The sequence below is a fragment of the Oncorhynchus nerka genome, linkage group LG26, assembly GCF_034236695.1.
Source record: "Oncorhynchus nerka isolate Pitt River linkage group LG26, Oner_Uvic_2.0, whole genome shotgun sequence".
In the NCBI taxonomy this organism is placed as follows: Eukaryota; Metazoa; Chordata; class Actinopteri; order Salmoniformes; family Salmonidae; genus Oncorhynchus; species Oncorhynchus nerka.
This window is the reverse complement of record NC_088421.1, coordinates 5,190,374-5,206,679: the sequence shown is the minus strand read 5'-3', so window position 1 is coordinate 5,206,679 and position 16,306 is coordinate 5,190,374. Positions and strand designations below refer to the sequence as shown.

Here is a 16,306-nt window from a genome sequence, read left to right as displayed (position 1 = left end):
AGTCTTTATTTGCAACATAGTTCATTGGAGACTGATAATTGCCTTTAAGTGGCTCTTTTCTAACATTGTGACTTGTACTTTTTGAGATGTTGAGGTGCTTGATCTCTGCATTGGCAAACAGGAATGGAGGTGGTCTTTATCCTAGATACTGTTGTAAGGTAACACCGCCATGTTTAGAAATTTTGAAACCAGGTGTAGGTCCACAGACACGGTCTCAATTGATAGCTGAGCTGACTTTTTGACTATGCTAGTGGCAGACTCCACTAAAGGCTCTGCTAATAGCCTGCTGCCTGGCCTGCACCCTATTTCATTGTGGAGCTAGAGGAGTTCAAAGAGCCCTGTCTATGTTGGTAGATAAGATGAGAGTCCTCCAGCTAGGATGGATTCCAACAGCTCCTCAATGGTCAGGCTTTGGATGTTGGACTTGAGTCCCAAAGGGGTCTCCCTACCCAAATTCTTATCTTTTGAAGGATATAGAAAACAGTAAAAACTTTCTCTGCATCAATTGAGACTCTGCTTGAGCTTCACCTCCTGCTGGGATGGCTAAGTGGACATTGTTAATTAAGATCACAATGTTTCTGCCCTGATATGCAGTTTTCAGAACCTATGTTTACTGGGTGATGATAAACTGTTTCATCCTTAACATAATTGGGCTATCTCCTTTGAATAAAATATGTCCTTACTTGAAGTGCTTAGAAAATTGCTTTTGACAAAGCTTTGCCAAACCATCTTCAATTAGCTTAATTTGGTACTTTTGCCCCGGGTAAAAGGTATGACTCGAGAAAGCTGCTGGAATGATTCGATGCTGTTTAAGTCTAAAACTGCGGGTAATTCAAAAGTCCAATGACTCCCAGTGCAGGTTTGAACCCTTTGTCAGAGCTAAGTCTTTATTTTTAACATGTCAGATAACGGGAGGAGTAGGACTTGATTGGATAATATGTACTTAATGCATGGACTTGTCCTTTGATTCATGTGGTCAGAATTTCCTTGACAAATGTTTCAAATAGGCTCTTCAGTAGAAGGTCTAGTCTTTACAGAAGTAAAATGTACAGAATCAGATAGCCGACTGATTAAGGCCTGGTAGTTTAACGTAGAAAGCTGTGATGGCGAGAGTGGTTAAGGCGTTGGACTCGAAATCCAATGGGGTCTCCCCGCGCAGGTTCGAACCCTGCTCACAGCGCTAGGGCAAACTAGTTTTCATTTTTAACATATCCTAGGTGACATGATATGGATAATGTGCTTAATGCATGGACTTGTCCTTTGATTCATGTGCTCAGAATATTTTTTCCTTGACAAACAGTTCAAATAGGCTCTTCAGTAGAAAGTCTAGTCTTTACAGAAGTAAAATGTACAGAATCAGATAGCCGACTGGTTAAGGCCTGGTTTTTAACATAACAAGCTGCGATTGCCGAGTGGTTAAGGCGTTGGACTTGAAATCCAATGGGGTCTCACCGTGCAGGTTCGAACCCTGCTCACAGTGCTTTGACAAACCAGTCTTTATTTGCAACATGTCATTGGAGACTTGATATTGATAATGTGTGCTTAATGCATGGACTTGTTCTTTGATTCAGGTGCTCAGAGTATATCTGCATTGGCAAACAGTTCAAATAGTCTCTTCAGTACAGATACTGTTGTTTGTATTAGATTTATTATGGAAATTCTGAGAACCAGGTGGGTATGTCCTCAGACTTGAAACCCCATGGGGTCTCTCTGCTCTTTTTTAAATCTTATTCTCAGTGAATAGTCCACTTGTACTTTCTCTGCACATAGTTTTTTGACTTGCACATTAAACTTCCAACCTTCACAGCTTTGGACTTTTCCTTTGGAAAGGACCGAGGTTACTTGGCGCAATAAGATCAAAATGTTGTGCCATCAAGATTACCATTTTTCACCAATGATGTCTGTTTCCAAATCCCAATACCTTTACTTGCATTCCAACAGCTGCAATGGCCGAGTTCTTTAGACGTTGGACCTGAATTTCAATGGGGTCTCCCCACCCATGTTCTTAACTTGCTTGAAGCATATAGCCCACTTCTGCTTTCTTCTCATCAATTTCCTTAACTTCCTACTGCTGTGATGGCTAAGTGGTTTAAGCATTGTAATTGAAGTCCAATGTATTCTCCCTGTACAGTTTTCAACTATGCTTACTGGGTGATGATAAAGTAGACCTTTAATAATTGGGTCTATCTCCTTTGAATTTAAATTGTCCTTACTTGAAGTGCTTAGAAAATTGCTTTTTTTAAACTTTGCTTGAAAAAAATGTCAACTAGGCAGTTGAATTTGGATACTTTTGTCCTTGTGTGAGGTAACTCAGAAAGCTGTGATTGCAGAATGGTTAAATCGTTGGACTCAAAATCCATTGGGGTTGCCCAGTGCAGGTTTGAACCCTGCGAGCAGCGCTTTGACAATCCAGTCTTTATTTGTAACATGTCATTGGGGACTTGATATGAATAATGCTTGGACATGTCCTTTGATTCAATTGGTCAGAATTGATCTTCATTGACAAATGTTTCAAGTAGGCTCTTCAATAGCAATAATCTGGTCACTTTAGAGGTAAAATGGACAGAACGAGATAGGGGACTGGCTAAGGGTCTGTAGGTAACAGGAGATGCTGTGATGGCCGAGAGGTTAAGGCGTTGGACTAATGTGAAATCCAATGGGGTCTAGGCCCAGTAGAAAGTCTAGCAGGTTCGAACCCTGCTCACAGCGCTAGTTGGACAAACTAGTTTTCATTTTTAACATATCCTAGGTGACATGATATGGATAATGTGCTTAATGCATGGACTTGTCCTTTGATTCATGTGCTCAGAATATTTTTTCCTTGACAAACAGTTCAAATAGGCTCTTCAGTAGAAAGTCTAGTCTTTACAGAAGTAAAATGTACAGAATCAGATAGCCGACTGGTTAAGGCCTGGTTTTTAACTGTTGTTTGGTTATTTGGACTTGAAATCCAATGGGGTCTTTATTAGCGCTTTGGACAAACCAGTCTTTATTTGCAACATGTCATTGGAGACCTGATATTGATAAGCTTAATGTGGACTTGTTCTTTATTGTGCTCAGAGTATATCTGCATTGGCAAACAGTTCAAATAGTCTCTTGAAACAGATACTGTTGTTTGTATTAGATTTATTATGGAAATTCTGAGAACCAGGTGGGGGTCCTCAGACTGAAACCCCTGGGGTCTCTCTGCTCTTTTTTAAATCTTATTCTCAGTGAATAGTCCAATTGTACTTTCTCTGCACATAGTTTTTTGACTTGCACATTAAACTTCCAACCTTCACAGCTTTGGAAAGGACCGAGGTTACTTGGCGCAATAAGATCAAAATGTTGTGCCATCAAGATTACCATTTTTCACCAATGATGTCTGTTTCCAAATCCCAATACCTTTACTTGCATTCCAACAGCTGCAATGGCCGAGTTCTTTAGATGTTGGACCTGAATTTCAATGGGGTCTCCCCACCCATGTTCTTAACTTGCTTGAAGCATATAGCCCACTTCTGCTTTCTTCTCATCAATTTCCTTAGCTTCCTACTGCTGTGATGGCTAAGTGGTTTAAGCATTGTAATTGAAGTCCAATGTATTCTCCCTGTACAGTTTTCAACTATGCTTACTGGGTGATGATAAAGTAGACCTTTAATAATTGGGTCTATCTCCTTTGAATTTAAATTGTCCTTACTTGAAGTGCTTAGAAAATTGCTTTTTTTTAAACTTTGCTTGAAAAAAATGTCAACTAGGCAGTTGAATTTGGATACTTTTGTCCTTGTGTGAGGTAACTCAGAAAGCTGTGATTGCAGAATGGTTAAATCTTTGGACTCAAAATCCATTGGGGTTGCCCAGTGCAGGTTTGAACCCTGCGAGCAGCGCTTTGACAATCCAGTCTTTATTTGTAACATGTCATTGGGGACTTGATATGAATAATGCTTGGACATGTCCTTTGATTCAATTGGTCAGAATTGATCTTCATTGACAAATGTTTCAAGTAGGCTCTTCAATAGCAATAATCTGGTCACTTTAGAGGTAAAATGGACAGAACGAGATAGGGGACTGGCTAAGGGTCTGTAGGTAACAGTAGATGCTGTGATGGCCGAGAGGTTAAGGCGTTGGACTCGAAATCCAATGGGGTCTCCCCGCGCAGGTTCGAACCCTGCTCACAGCGCTAGGGCAAACTAGTTTTCATTTTTAACATATCCTAGGTGACATGATATGGATAATGTGCTTAATGCATGGACTTGTCCTTTGATTCATGTGCTCAGAATATTTTTTCCTTGACAAACAGTTCAAATAGGCTCTTCAGTAGAAAGTCTAGTCTTTACAGAAGTAAAATGTACAGAATCAGATAGCCGACTGGTTAAGGCCTGGTTTTTAACATAACAAGCTGCGATGGCCGAGTGGTTAAGGCGTTGGACTTGAAATCCAATGGGGTCTCCCCGCGCAGGTTCGAACCCTGCTCACAGCGCTTTGACAAACCAGTCTTTATTTGCAACATGTCATTGGAGACTTGATATTGATAATGTGTGCTTAATGCATGGACTTGTTCTTTGATTCAGGTGCTCAGAGTATATCTGCATTGGCAAACAGTTCAAATAGTCTCTTCAGTACAGATACTGTTGTTTGTATTAGATTTATTATGGAAATTCTGAGAACCAGGTGGGTATGTCCTCAGACTTGAAACCCCATGGGGTCTCTCTGCTCTTTTTTAAATCTTATTCTCAGTGAATAGTCCAATTGTACTTTCTCTGCACATAGTTTTTTGACTTGCACATTAAACTTCCAACCTTCACAGCTTTGGAAAGGACCGAGGTTACTTGGCGCAATAAGATCAAAATGTTGTGCCATCAAGATTACCATTTTTCACCAATGATGTCTGTTTCCAAATCCCAATACCTTTACTTGCATTCCAACAGCTGCAATGGCCGAGTTCTTTAGATGTTGGACCTGAATTTCAATGGGGTCTCCCCACCCATGTTCTTAACTTGCTTGAAGCATATAGCCCACTTCTGCTTTCTTCTCATCAATTTCCTTAGCTTCCTACTGCTGTGATGGCTAAGTGGTTTAAGCATTGTAATTGAAGTCCAATGTATTCTCCCTGTACAGTTTACTATGCTTACTGGGTGATGATAAAGTAGACCTTTAATAATTGGGTCTATCTCCTTTGAATTTAAATTGTCCTTACTTGAAGTGCTTAGAAAATTGCTTTTTTTAAAAACTTTGCTTGAAAAAAATGTCAACTAGGCAGTTGAATTTGGATACTTTTGTCCTTGTGTGAGGTAACTCAGAAAGCTGTGATTGCAGAATGGTTAAATCGTTGGACTCAAAATCCATTGGGGTTGCCCAGTGCAGGTTTGAACCCTGCGAGCAGCGCTTTGACAATCCAGTCTTTATTTGTAACATGTCATTGGGGACTTGATATGAATAATGCTTGGACATGTCCTTTGATTCAATTGGTCAGAATTGATCTTCATTGACAAATGTTTCAAGTAGGCTCTTCAATAGCAATAATCTGGTCACTTTAGAGGTAAAATGGACAGAACGAGATAGGGGACTGGCTAAGGGTCTGTAGGTAACAGTAGATGCTGTGATGGCCGAGAGGTTAAGGCGTTGGACTCGAAATCCAATGGGGTCTCCCCGCGCAGGTTCGAACCCTGCTCACAGCGCTAGGGCAAACTAGTTTTCATTTTTAACATATCCTAGGTGACATGATATGGATAATGTGCTTAATGCATGGACTTGTCCTTTGATTCATGTGCTCAGAATATTTTTTCCTTGACAAACAGTTCAAATAGGCTCTTCAGTAGAAAGTCTAGTCTTTACAGAAGTAAAATGTACAGAATCAGATAGCCGACTGGTTAAGGCCTGGTTTTTAACATAACAAGCTGCGATGGCCGAGTGGTTAAGGCGTTGGACTTGAAATCCAATGGGGTCTCCCCGCGCAGGTTCGAACCCTGCTCACAGCGCTTGGACAAACCAGTCTTTATTTGCAACATGTCATTGGAGACCTGATATTGATAATGTGTGCTTAATGCATGGACTTGTTCTTTGATTCCGGTGCTCAGAGTATATCTGCATTGGCAAACAGTTCAAATAGTCTCTTCAGTACAGATACTGTTGTTTGTATTAGATTTATTATGGAAATTCTGAGAACCAGGTGGGTATGTCCTCAGACATGAAACCCCATGGGGTCTCTCTGCTCTTTTTTAAATCTTATTCTCAGTGAATAGTCCAATTGTACTTTCTCTGCACATAGTTTTTTGACTTGCACATTAAACTTCCAACCTTCACAGCTTTGGAAAGGACCGAGGTTACTTGGCGCAATAAGATCAAAATGTTGTGCCATCAAGATTACCATTTTTCACCAATGATGTCTGTTTCCAAATCCCAATACCTTTACTTGCATTCCAACAGCTGCAATGGCCGAGTTCTTTAGATGTTGGACCTGAATTTCAATGGGGTCTCCCCACCCATGTTCTTAACTTGCTTGAAGCATATAGCCCACTTCTGCTTTCTTCTCATCAATTTCCTTAGCTTCCTACTGCTGTGATGGCTAAGTGGTTTAAGCATTGTAATTGAAGTCCAATGTATTCTCCCTGTACAGTTTTCAACTATGCTTACTGGGTGATGATAAAGTAGACCTTTAATAATTGGGTCTATCTCCTTTGAATTTAAATTGTCCTTACTTGAAGTGCTTAGAAAATTGCTTTTTTTAAAAACTTTGCTTGAAAAAAATGTCAACTAGGCAGTTGAATTTGGATACTTTTGTCCTTGTGTGAGGTAACTCAGAAAGCTGTGATTGCAGAATGGTTAAATTTGGACTCAAAATCCATTGGGGTTGCCCAGTGCAGGTTTGAACCCTGCGAGCAGCGCTTTGACAATCCAGTCTTTATTTGTAACATGTCATTGGGGACTTGATATGAATAATGCTTGGACATGTCCTTTGATTCAATTGGTCAGAATTGATCTTCATTGACAAATGTTTCAAGTAGGCTCTTCAATAGCAATAATCTGGTCACTTTAGAGGTAAAATGGACAGAACGAGATAGGGGACTGGCTAAGGGTCTGTAGGTAACAGTAGATGCTGTGATGGCCGAGAGGTTAAGGCGTTGGACTCGAAATCCAATGGGGTCTCCCGCGCAGGTTCGAACCCTGCTCACAGCGCTAGGGCAAACTAGTTTTCATTTTTAACATATCCTAGGTGACATGATATGGATAATGTGCTTAATGCATGGACTTGTCCTTTGATTCATGTGCTCAGAATATTTTTCCTTGACAAACAGTTCAAATAGGCTCTTCAGTAGAAAGTCTAGTCTTTACAGAAGTAAAATGTACAGAATCAGATAGCCGACTGGTTAAGGCCTGGTTTTTAACATAACAAGCTGCGATGGCCGAGTGGTTAAGGCGTTGGACTTGAAATCCAATGGGGTCTCCCGCGCAGGTTCGAACCCTGCTCACAGCGCTTTGACAAACCAGTCTTTATTTGCAACATGTCATTGGAGACTTGATATTGATAATGTGTGCTTAATGCATGGACTTGTTCTTTGATTCAGGTGCTCAGAATATTTTTCCTTGACAAACAGTTCAAATAGTCTCTTCAGTAGAAAGTACTAGTCTTTATTAGATTTAGTAAAATGTACAGAATCAGATAGCCGACTGGTTAAGTCCTCAGACTTGAAACCCCATGGGGTCTCTCTGCTCGAGTTTTTAAATCTTATTCTCAGTGAAAGTCCAATTGTACTTTCTCTGCACATAGTTTTTGACTTGCACATTAAACTTCCAAACCTTCACAGCTTTGGAAAACAAGGTGTTTTGAGCGCAATAAGATCAAAATGTTGTGCCATCAAGATTACAATTTTTCACAATGATGTCTGTTTCCAAATCCCAATACCTTTACTTGCATTCCAACAGCTGCAATGGCCTTCAAGTTCTTTAGATGTTGGACCTGAAATTTCAATGGGGTCTCCCCACCCATGTTCTTAACTTGCTTGAATGTTACATATAGCCCACTTTGCTTTCTTCTCATCAATTATATACTTCCTACTGCTAAATGGCTAAGTTTTTGATGCATTGTAATTGGTTCCAATGTATTCTCCCTGTACATTGCTATGGAAGAATCAATGTATTCTCCCTGTAAGTTTTCAACTATGCTTACTGGGTGATGATAAAGTAGACCTTTAATAATTGGGTCTATCTCCTTTGAATTTAAATTGTCCTTACTTAAAGTGCTTAGAAAATTGCTTTTTGAAAAACTTTGCTTGAAAAAATGTCAACTAGGCAGTTGAATTTGGATACTTTTTTCCTTGTGTGAGGTAACTCAGAAAGCTGTGATTGCAGAATGGTTAAAGTTGGACTCAAAATCCATTGGGGTTGCCCAGTGCAGGTTTGAACCCTGAGCTTTGCTGTTTGACAATCAGTCTTTATTTGTAACATGTCATTGGGGACTTGATATGAATAATGCTTGGACATGTCCTTTGATTCAACCCTGGTCAGAAATTGCTTTATCTTCATTGACAAATGTTTCAAGTTTCAAAAAGCAATAATCTGCTGTCTTTAGAACTTGTCAAAATTTTCATATCAGATTAATGATTAAGGCCTGGTCTTAGGAGATGCTGTGATGGCGAGTGGTTAAGGGTGCACAGAAATCGTGGGGCAGGTTTTTAATCGCAGGTGCGAAACTAGTTTTCATTTGAAAACAGTCTTTATTTGCAACATGTCATATGGATACTTTTAGATGCATGGACTTGTCCTTTGATTCAGTGCTCAGAATAGGGACTTGACAAACAGTTCAAATAGGCTCTTCAGTAGAAAGTTAGTTTTACAGAGTAAAATGGCCCCGACTGATTAAGGCCTGGAGTAACACACCTTAACAAGCTGCGATGGCCGAGTGGTTAAGGCGTTGGACTTGAAACCAATGGGGTCTATCTGATTCTGAACCATTTTACTTCTGTAAAACTAGACTTTAACTGAAGAGACCTGATTTGAACTGTTTGTCAAGCAAAACTTATTCTTTGAGCACTTGAATCAAAGGATTTTTTCCATGCAAAAGTTCACATTATCCTTCAGTAGATATGTTCCAAAAATTACAAACTAAAAGTTTGCCAATAAGCGCTGTGAGCAGGGTTCGAACCTAAGGCAGACGGGAGACCCCATTGGGTTTCAAGTCCAACGCCTTAACCTCTCGGCCATCAGCAGCTTCTACTGTTACCTACAGACCTTTAGCCAGTGGACTATCTGATTCTGTCCATTTTACCTCTAAAGTGACCAGATTATTGCTATTGAAGAGCCTACTTGAAACATTTGTCAATGAAGATCATATTCTGACCAATTGAATCAAAGGACATGTCCAAGACATTATTCATATCAAGTCTCCAATGACATGTTGCAAATAAAGACTGGATTGTCAAAGCGCTCTGAGCAGGGTTCAAACCTGCACTGGGCAACCCCAATGGATTTCAAGTCCAACGATTTAACCATTCTGCAATCACAGCTTTAAAGTTACCTCACAGGCATTGGAAAAAGTATCCAAATTCATTCTGCCTAGTTGACATTTTTTTCAAGCAAAGTTTTAAAAAAAAGCAATTTTTAAGCATCAATTGGAACATCAAAGTAAGGACAATTTAAATTCAAAGGAGATAGACCCAATTATTAAAGGTCTACTTTATCATCACCCAGTAAGCATAGTTGAAAACTGTACAGGGAGAATACATTGGACTTCAATTACAATGCTTAAACCACTTAGCCATCACAGCAGTAGGAAGCTAAGGAAATTGATGAGAAGAAAGCAGAAGTGGTTTGTCAAGGAATATGCTTCAAGCAAGTTAAGAACATGGGTGGGGAGACCCCTTGAAAAAGGTCCAACGTCTGCAAAGAACTCTGCCATTGCAGCTGTTGGAATGCAAGTAAAGGTATTGGGATTTGAAACAGACATCATTGGTGAAAATGGTAATCTTGCATGGCACAACTTTGATTTTGATCTTTTTTCCTTACAAAACCTCGGTCCTTTCAAAAGCTGTGAAGGTTGGAAGTTTAATGTGCTTTCAAAAAAATGACAGTTGAAAATAAAGTGGACTATTCACTGAGAATAAGTTTAAAAAGAGCAGAGAGACCCCATGGGGTTTCAAGTCTGAGGTCATACCCACCAGGCTTCAGAACCATGCTAAATTCTAATTTTACAAAAAACAGTTTCTGTACTGAAGAGTCTATTTGAACTGTTTGCCAATCAAGTTTGAAATATACTCTGAGCACCTGAATCAAAGAACAAGTCCATGCATTAAGCACACATTATCAATATCAAGTCTCCAATGACATGTTGCAAATAAAGACTGGTTTGTCAAAGCGCTGTGAGCAGGGTTCGAAGGCGCGGGAGACCCCATTGAATTTCAAGTCCAACGCCTTAACCACTCGGCCATCGCAGCTTGCTTGTTAAACACCAGGCCTTAACCAGTCTGCTATCTGATTCTGTACATTTTACTTTGTAAAGACTAGACTTTCTACTGAAGAGTCTATTTGAACTGTTTGTCAAGGAAAAAAATATTCTGGCACCTTTGAATCAAAGGACAAGTCCATGCATTATTTACATTATCCACATCAAGTCTCCAATGACATGTTGCAAATAAAAACTGGTTTGTCAAAGCGCTGTGAGCAGGGTTCGAACCTGCGCAATGGGGAGACCCCATTGGATTTCAAGTCCAACGCCTTAACCACTCGGCCATCGCAGCTTGCTACGTTAAACACCAGGCCTTAATCAGTCGGCTATCTGATTCTGTACATTTTACTTCTGTAAAGACTCTTCTACTGAAGAGTCTATTTGTTTGTCAAGGAAAAATATTCTGACCACTTTGAATCAAAGGACAAGTCCAGACATTATCCATATCAAGTCAAATCCAATGACATGTTGCAAATAAAGCCTGGTTTGTCAAAGCGCTGTGAGCAGGGTTCGAACCTGAAATCAATGGGAGACCCCATTGGATTTCAAGTCCAACGCCTTAACCACTCGGCCATCGCAGCTTGCTTTAAACACCAGGCCTTAACCAGTCGGCTATCTGATTCTGTACATTTTACTTCTGTAAAGACTAGACTTTCTACTGAAGAGTCTATTTGAACTGTTTGTCAAGGAAAAAATATTCTGAGCACTTGAATCAAAGGAAAGTCCATGCATTATCCATTATCCACATCAAGTATCCAATGACAGTTGCAAATAAAGACTGGTTTGTCAAAGCGCTGTGAGCAGGGTTCGAACCTGCGCGGGAGACCCCATTGTTCAAGTCCAACGCCTTAACCACTCGGCCATCGCAGCTTGCTATGGTAAACACCAGGCCTTAACCAGTCGGCTATCTGATTCTGTACATTTTACTTCTGTAAAGACTAGACTTTCTACTGAAGAGTCTATTTGAACTGTTTGTCAAGGAAAAAATATTCTGAGCACTTGAATCAAAGGAAAAGTCCATGCATTAAGTACACATTATCACATCAAGTCTCCAATGACATGTTGCAAATAAAGCCTGGTTTGTCAAAGCGCTGTGAGCAGGGTTCGAACCTACGCGGGGAGACCCCATTGGATTTCAAGTCCAACGCCTTAACCACTCGGCCATCGCAGCTTGCTACGTTAAACACCAGGCCTTAATCAGTCGGCTATCTGATTCTGTACATTTTACTCTTCTACTGAAGAGCCTGTTTGTCAAGGAATTTTATTCTGACCACCTGAATCAAAGGACAAGTCCAGACATTATCCATATCAAGTCTCCAATGACATGTTGCAAATAAACTGGTTTGTCAAGCGCCAGGGTTCGAACCTCGCAGCTTGATTTCAAGTCCAACGCCTTAACCACTCGGCCATCGCAGCTTGCTATGTTAAACACCAGGCCTTAACCAGTCGGCTATCTGATTCTGTACATTTTACTTCTGTAAAGACTAGACTTTCTACTGAAGAGTCTATTTGAACTGTTTGTCAAGGAAAAAATATTCTGAGCACTTGAATCAAAGGAAAAGTCCATGCATTAAGTACACATTATCCACATCAAGTCTCCAATGACATGTTGCAAATAAAAACTGCGCGGGGAGACCCCATTGGATTTCAAGTCCAACGCCTTAACCACTCGGCCATCGCAGCTTGCTATGGTAAACACCAGGCCTTAACCAGTTTTATCTTTAACATGTCTTTGTAAAGACTAGACTTTTGATATGGATAACTGTTTGTCATGGATTTGTCCTTTGATTCAAGTGCTCAGAATATTTTTTCCTTGACAAACAGTTCAAATAGACTCTTCAGTAGAAAGTCTAGTCTTTACAGAAGTAAAATGTACAGAATCAGATAGCCGACTGGTTAAGGCCTGGTGTTTAACATAGCAAGCTGCGATGGCAGAGTGGTTAAGGCGTTGGACTTGAAATCCAATGGGGTCTCCCGCGCAGGTTCGAACCCTGCTCACAGCGCTTTGACAAACCAGTCTTTATTTGCAACATGTCATTGGAGACTTGATATGGATAATGTCTGGACTTGTCCTTTGATTCAGGTGGTCAGAATAAAATTCCTTGACAAACAGTTCAAACAGGCTCTTCAGTAGAAGGTCTAGTCTTTACAGAAGTAAAATGACAGAATCAGATAGCCGACTGGTTAAGGCCTGTTTGAACTGCAAGCTGCAAGTGGAAAAAATATTCGTTGAGCACTTGAATCAAAGGGGTCTCCCGCGCAGGTTAACCCTGCTCAACAGCCAATGACAAACAAGTTTTCACTTTTTAACATATCCTAGGTGACATGATATGGATAATGATTTCAAGTCCAACGCCTTAATGCATGGACTTGTCCTGATTTGATTCAAGTGCTCAGAATATTTTTTCCTTGACAAACAGTTCAAATAGGCTCTTCAGTAGAAAGTCTAGTCTTTACATCAAGTCAAAATGTACAGAATCAGATAGCCGACTGGTTAAGGCCTGGTGTTTAACATAGCAAGCGCCTTAAGATGGCCGAGTGGTTAAGGCGTTGGACTTGAAATCCAATGGGGTCTCCTGTTTGCAAGGTTCTGAACCCTGCTCACAGCGCATTATCCTGACATGTTAACCAGTTTTTATTTGCAACATGTCATTGGAGACTTGATGTGGATAATGGCCTTAATGCATGGACTTGTCCATTTGATTCAAGTGCTCAGAATATTTTTTCCTTGACAAACAGTTCAAATAGGCTCTTCAGTAGAAAGTTAGTCTTTACAGAAGTAAAATGTACAGAATCAGATAGCCGACTGCATTAACCATTATCATCAAGTCAATGACATGTTGCAATACTGGTTTGTCAAAGGATGAGCAGGGTTCGAACCTGACGGGAGACCCCAAGATTTCAAGTCCAAGCATAACCACAATGCTTGCTATGGTTAAAAATATTCCTAAAAATGATTTAACTTTCTCCACACATTAACAAGTAAAATAGCTCAAATCAAATAAAAACTGGTTTCTCTGTGAGCAGGGTTCAATGAAGTTTAAACAAGTTGTTTATCTACCCAGCAAGTCAGATTTCATTTAAAATGTTTTCAACGCGCGAAAACATAGCACATATTTATGTCAAAGTCCACCACCGCCACAGACCAGCTCATTTGCATAGCCAGTCGCAAAAAAATTGCTTTGTCAAAAAGCAGGATTAAAAGAAAAATCTGATTTCTAACCTTTTGAAACTTCATCAGATGACAGTAACACATGTTCTAACAGTCGGTACAGATTTTTTTCAATAATCTGCAATTTATCATAAATCTCTGTTTCAATGATGCACTTGAATCAAATGCTACTAAAAGTCCATGCATTATCCATATCAAGTCTCCAATGACATGTTGCAAATAAAAGGACTGGTTTGTCAAATAAAGGGTTTGACTAAACTCCAATGTTTAACCACTATGGCCATCGCAGCTTGAAGATAAACACAGGCTTTAAATGCTATCTGATTCTGTACATTTTACATTTATTTTTAACTATTTGAACTGTTTGTCAGGTTGCACTTGAATCAAGTCCAGGCTATGCAAATAAAGACTGGTTTGTCAAAGCGCTGTGAGCAGGGTTCGAACCTGCGGCGGGAGCCCTAGGAGTCGGCGCTCCAAAGGTATCATTATGGCTCCTCTATCTTGGAGTCGACAGAAACCCAAAATTTTGACATAAATATTCCCTTACCTTTGCTGTTCTTCCATCAGAAGACCTGGTTTGAAGGGATTATAGGGTTACCAAAACAGCGTTTAGTTTTCAAGTCTGTGCCATTTCAGCTTGCTATGTTAAACACCAGGCCTTAACCAGTCGGCTATCTGATTCTGTACATTTTATGTCTGCAAAATTCTAGACTTTCTACTGAAAAGTCATTTGAACTGTTTGTCAAGGAAAAATATTCTGAGCACTTGAATCAAAAAAGTCCATGCATTTCCATAATCAAGTCTCCAATGACATGTTGCAAATAACATGTTATCAAAGGTGCACAGAAATCGTGAGGGAGACCCCATTGGATTTCAACAACCTTAACCACGTCATTAAACACCAGGCCTTAAATCGATCCTGTACAAGCAAAGACATCACTTTCTACTGCCAGAGTCTATTTGAACTGTTTGTCAAGGAATATTCTGAGCACCTGAATCAAAGGAAAAGTCCATGACATTTTCGGATCCATATCAAGCTCAATGACATGTTCAAATAAAGACTGGTTTCTCACAATGAGAAGCCCCATTGAATTTCAAGTCCAACACCTTAACCACTCGGCCATCGCAGCTTGCTATGTTAAACACCAGGCCTTAACCAGTCGGCTATCTGATTCTGTACATTTTACTTCTGTAAAGACTAGACCTTCTACTGAAGAGCCTGTTTGAACTGTTTGTCAAGGAATTTTATTCTGACCACCTGAATCAAAGGACAAGTCCAGACATTATCCATATCAAGTCTCCAATGACATGTTGCAAATAAAGACTGGTTTGTCAAAGCGCTGTGAGCAGGGTTCGAACCTGCACGGGGAGACCCCACTGGATTTCAAGTCCAACGCCTTAACCACTCGGCCATCGCAGCTTGCTATGTTAAACACCAGGCCTTAACCAGTCGGCTATCTGATTCTGTACATTTTACTTCTGTAAAGACTAGACTTTCTACTGAAGAGTCTATTTGAACTGTTTGTCAAGGAAAAAATATTCTGAGCACTTGAATCAAAGGACAAGTCCATGCATTAAGCACATTATCCATATCAAGTCTCCAATGACATGTTAAAAATAAAAACTGGTTTTGCCAAAGCGCTGTGAGCAGGGTTCGAACCTGCGCGGGAGACCCCATTGGATTTCAAGTCCAACGCCTTAACCACTCGGCCATCGCAGCTTGCTCTTGTTAAACACCAGGCCTTAACCAGTCGGCTATCTGATTCTGTACATTTTACTTCTGTAAAAGACCAGACTTTCTACTGAAGAGCCTATTTGAACTTTGTCAAGAAAAAATATTCTGAGCACAATTGAATCAAAGGACAAGTCCATGCATTATCCATATCAAGTCCCCAATGACATGTTGCAAATAAAGACTGGTTTGTCAAAGCGCTGTGAGCAGGGTTCAAACCTGCACTGGGAGACCCCATTGGATTTCAAGTCCAACGCCTTAACCATTCTGCCATCGCAGCTTGCTGAGTTAAACACCAGGCCTTAATCAGTCGGCTATCTGATTCTGTACTATTTTGACATTTTTTCAAGCAAACTTTTAAAAAAAAATTATTCAAAGCACTTCAAGTAAGGACAAGTCCATGCAGACAATTTAAATTCAAAGGAGAACCTGCGCGGGAGACCCCATAGATTTCCAATTATTAAAGGTCTACTTAATCATCAGGCCTTAAAGCTAGATTTGTACATTTTAAAACTGTTTGTCAAGGAAAAACATTCTGAGCAGAATCAAAGGACAATTGGACTTCATCCATTCAACAATGACATGTTGCAAATAAAGACTGGTTTGTCACTTAGCCATCACAGCAGTAGGAACCTACGGGGAAATTGATTTCAAGTCCAAACCAAGTGGGCATCGCAGCTTGCTTCAAACACCAGGTTAAGAACATCGGCTATCTGATTCTGTACATTGAAATTCAGACCAACTTTCTACTGAAGAGTCTATTTGGCCTGTTTGTCAGCTGTATTCTGACCATGAATCAAAGGACAAGTTGGGCATTATCCATATCAAGACATCCATTGACATGTTGCAAATAAAACTGGTTTGTCAAGCACTGTGAGCATTTTGATCTTATTTGCGCCAAGTAACCTCGGTCCTTTCCAAAGCTGTGAAGGTTGGAAGTTTAATGTGCAAGTCAAAAAACTATGTGCAGAGAAAGTACAAGTGG

General features: G+C 40.2%; 16 non-coding genes across 16 annotated transcripts; 9 read left to right on the top strand and 7 right to left on the bottom strand.

Moving 5' to 3' along the window:
* The first annotated feature begins 1,097 nt into the window (after positions 1 to 1,097).
* On the top strand, positions 1,098 to 1,180 carry trnas-cga (transfer RNA serine (anticodon CGA)). The gene has a single exon. It is a non-coding gene; the product is annotated as a tRNA-Ser (tRNA).
* A 218-nt stretch (positions 1,181 to 1,398) lies between these two features.
* On the top strand, positions 1,399 to 1,480 carry trnas-uga (transfer RNA serine (anticodon UGA)). Its single transcript has one exon. It is a non-coding gene; the product is annotated as a tRNA-Ser (tRNA).
* Positions 1,481 to 4,074: 2,594 nt separating this feature from the next.
* trnas-cga (transfer RNA serine (anticodon CGA)) lies at positions 4,075 to 4,156 on the top strand. Its single transcript has one exon. It is a non-coding gene; the product is annotated as a tRNA-Ser (tRNA).
* A 218-nt stretch (positions 4,157 to 4,374) lies between these two features.
* Positions 4,375 to 4,456, top strand: trnas-uga (transfer RNA serine (anticodon UGA)). The gene has a single exon. It is a non-coding gene; the product is annotated as a tRNA-Ser (tRNA).
* Positions 4,457 to 5,572: 1,116 nt separating this feature from the next.
* Positions 5,573 to 5,654, top strand: trnas-cga (transfer RNA serine (anticodon CGA)). Its single transcript has one exon. It is a non-coding gene; the product is annotated as a tRNA-Ser (tRNA).
* Positions 5,655 to 5,872: 218 nt separating this feature from the next.
* trnas-uga (transfer RNA serine (anticodon UGA)) lies at positions 5,873 to 5,954 on the top strand. The gene has a single exon. It is a non-coding gene; the product is annotated as a tRNA-Ser (tRNA).
* Positions 5,955 to 7,071: 1,117 nt separating this feature from the next.
* Positions 7,072 to 7,152, top strand: trnas-cga (transfer RNA serine (anticodon CGA)). The gene has a single exon. It is a non-coding gene; the product is annotated as a tRNA-Ser (tRNA).
* A 217-nt stretch (positions 7,153 to 7,369) lies between these two features.
* Positions 7,370 to 7,450, top strand: trnas-uga (transfer RNA serine (anticodon UGA)). The gene has a single exon. It is a non-coding gene; the product is annotated as a tRNA-Ser (tRNA).
* A 1,647-nt stretch (positions 7,451 to 9,097) lies between these two features.
* On the bottom strand, positions 9,098 to 9,184 carry trnas-uga (transfer RNA serine (anticodon UGA)). The gene has a single exon. It is a non-coding gene; the product is annotated as a tRNA-Ser (tRNA).
* A 1,440-nt stretch (positions 9,185 to 10,624) lies between these two features.
* Positions 10,625 to 10,709, bottom strand: trnas-uga (transfer RNA serine (anticodon UGA)). Its single transcript has one exon. It is a non-coding gene; the product is annotated as a tRNA-Ser (tRNA).
* A 203-nt stretch (positions 10,710 to 10,912) lies between these two features.
* Positions 10,913 to 10,998, bottom strand: trnas-uga (transfer RNA serine (anticodon UGA)). The gene has a single exon. It is a non-coding gene; the product is annotated as a tRNA-Ser (tRNA).
* A 508-nt stretch (positions 10,999 to 11,506) lies between these two features.
* On the bottom strand, positions 11,507 to 11,588 carry trnas-uga (transfer RNA serine (anticodon UGA)). Its single transcript has one exon. It is a non-coding gene; the product is annotated as a tRNA-Ser (tRNA).
* A 751-nt stretch (positions 11,589 to 12,339) lies between these two features.
* On the top strand, positions 12,340 to 12,420 carry trnas-uga (transfer RNA serine (anticodon UGA)). Its single transcript has one exon. It is a non-coding gene; the product is annotated as a tRNA-Ser (tRNA).
* Positions 12,421 to 14,927: 2,507 nt separating this feature from the next.
* Positions 14,928 to 15,009, bottom strand: trnas-uga (transfer RNA serine (anticodon UGA)). The gene has a single exon. It is a non-coding gene; the product is annotated as a tRNA-Ser (tRNA).
* A 219-nt stretch (positions 15,010 to 15,228) lies between these two features.
* Positions 15,229 to 15,309, bottom strand: trnas-uga (transfer RNA serine (anticodon UGA)). The gene has a single exon. It is a non-coding gene; the product is annotated as a tRNA-Ser (tRNA).
* A 210-nt stretch (positions 15,310 to 15,519) lies between these two features.
* Positions 15,520 to 15,601, bottom strand: trnas-uga (transfer RNA serine (anticodon UGA)). The gene has a single exon. It is a non-coding gene; the product is annotated as a tRNA-Ser (tRNA).
* Between the last annotated feature and the right edge of the window lie 705 nt (positions 15,602 to 16,306).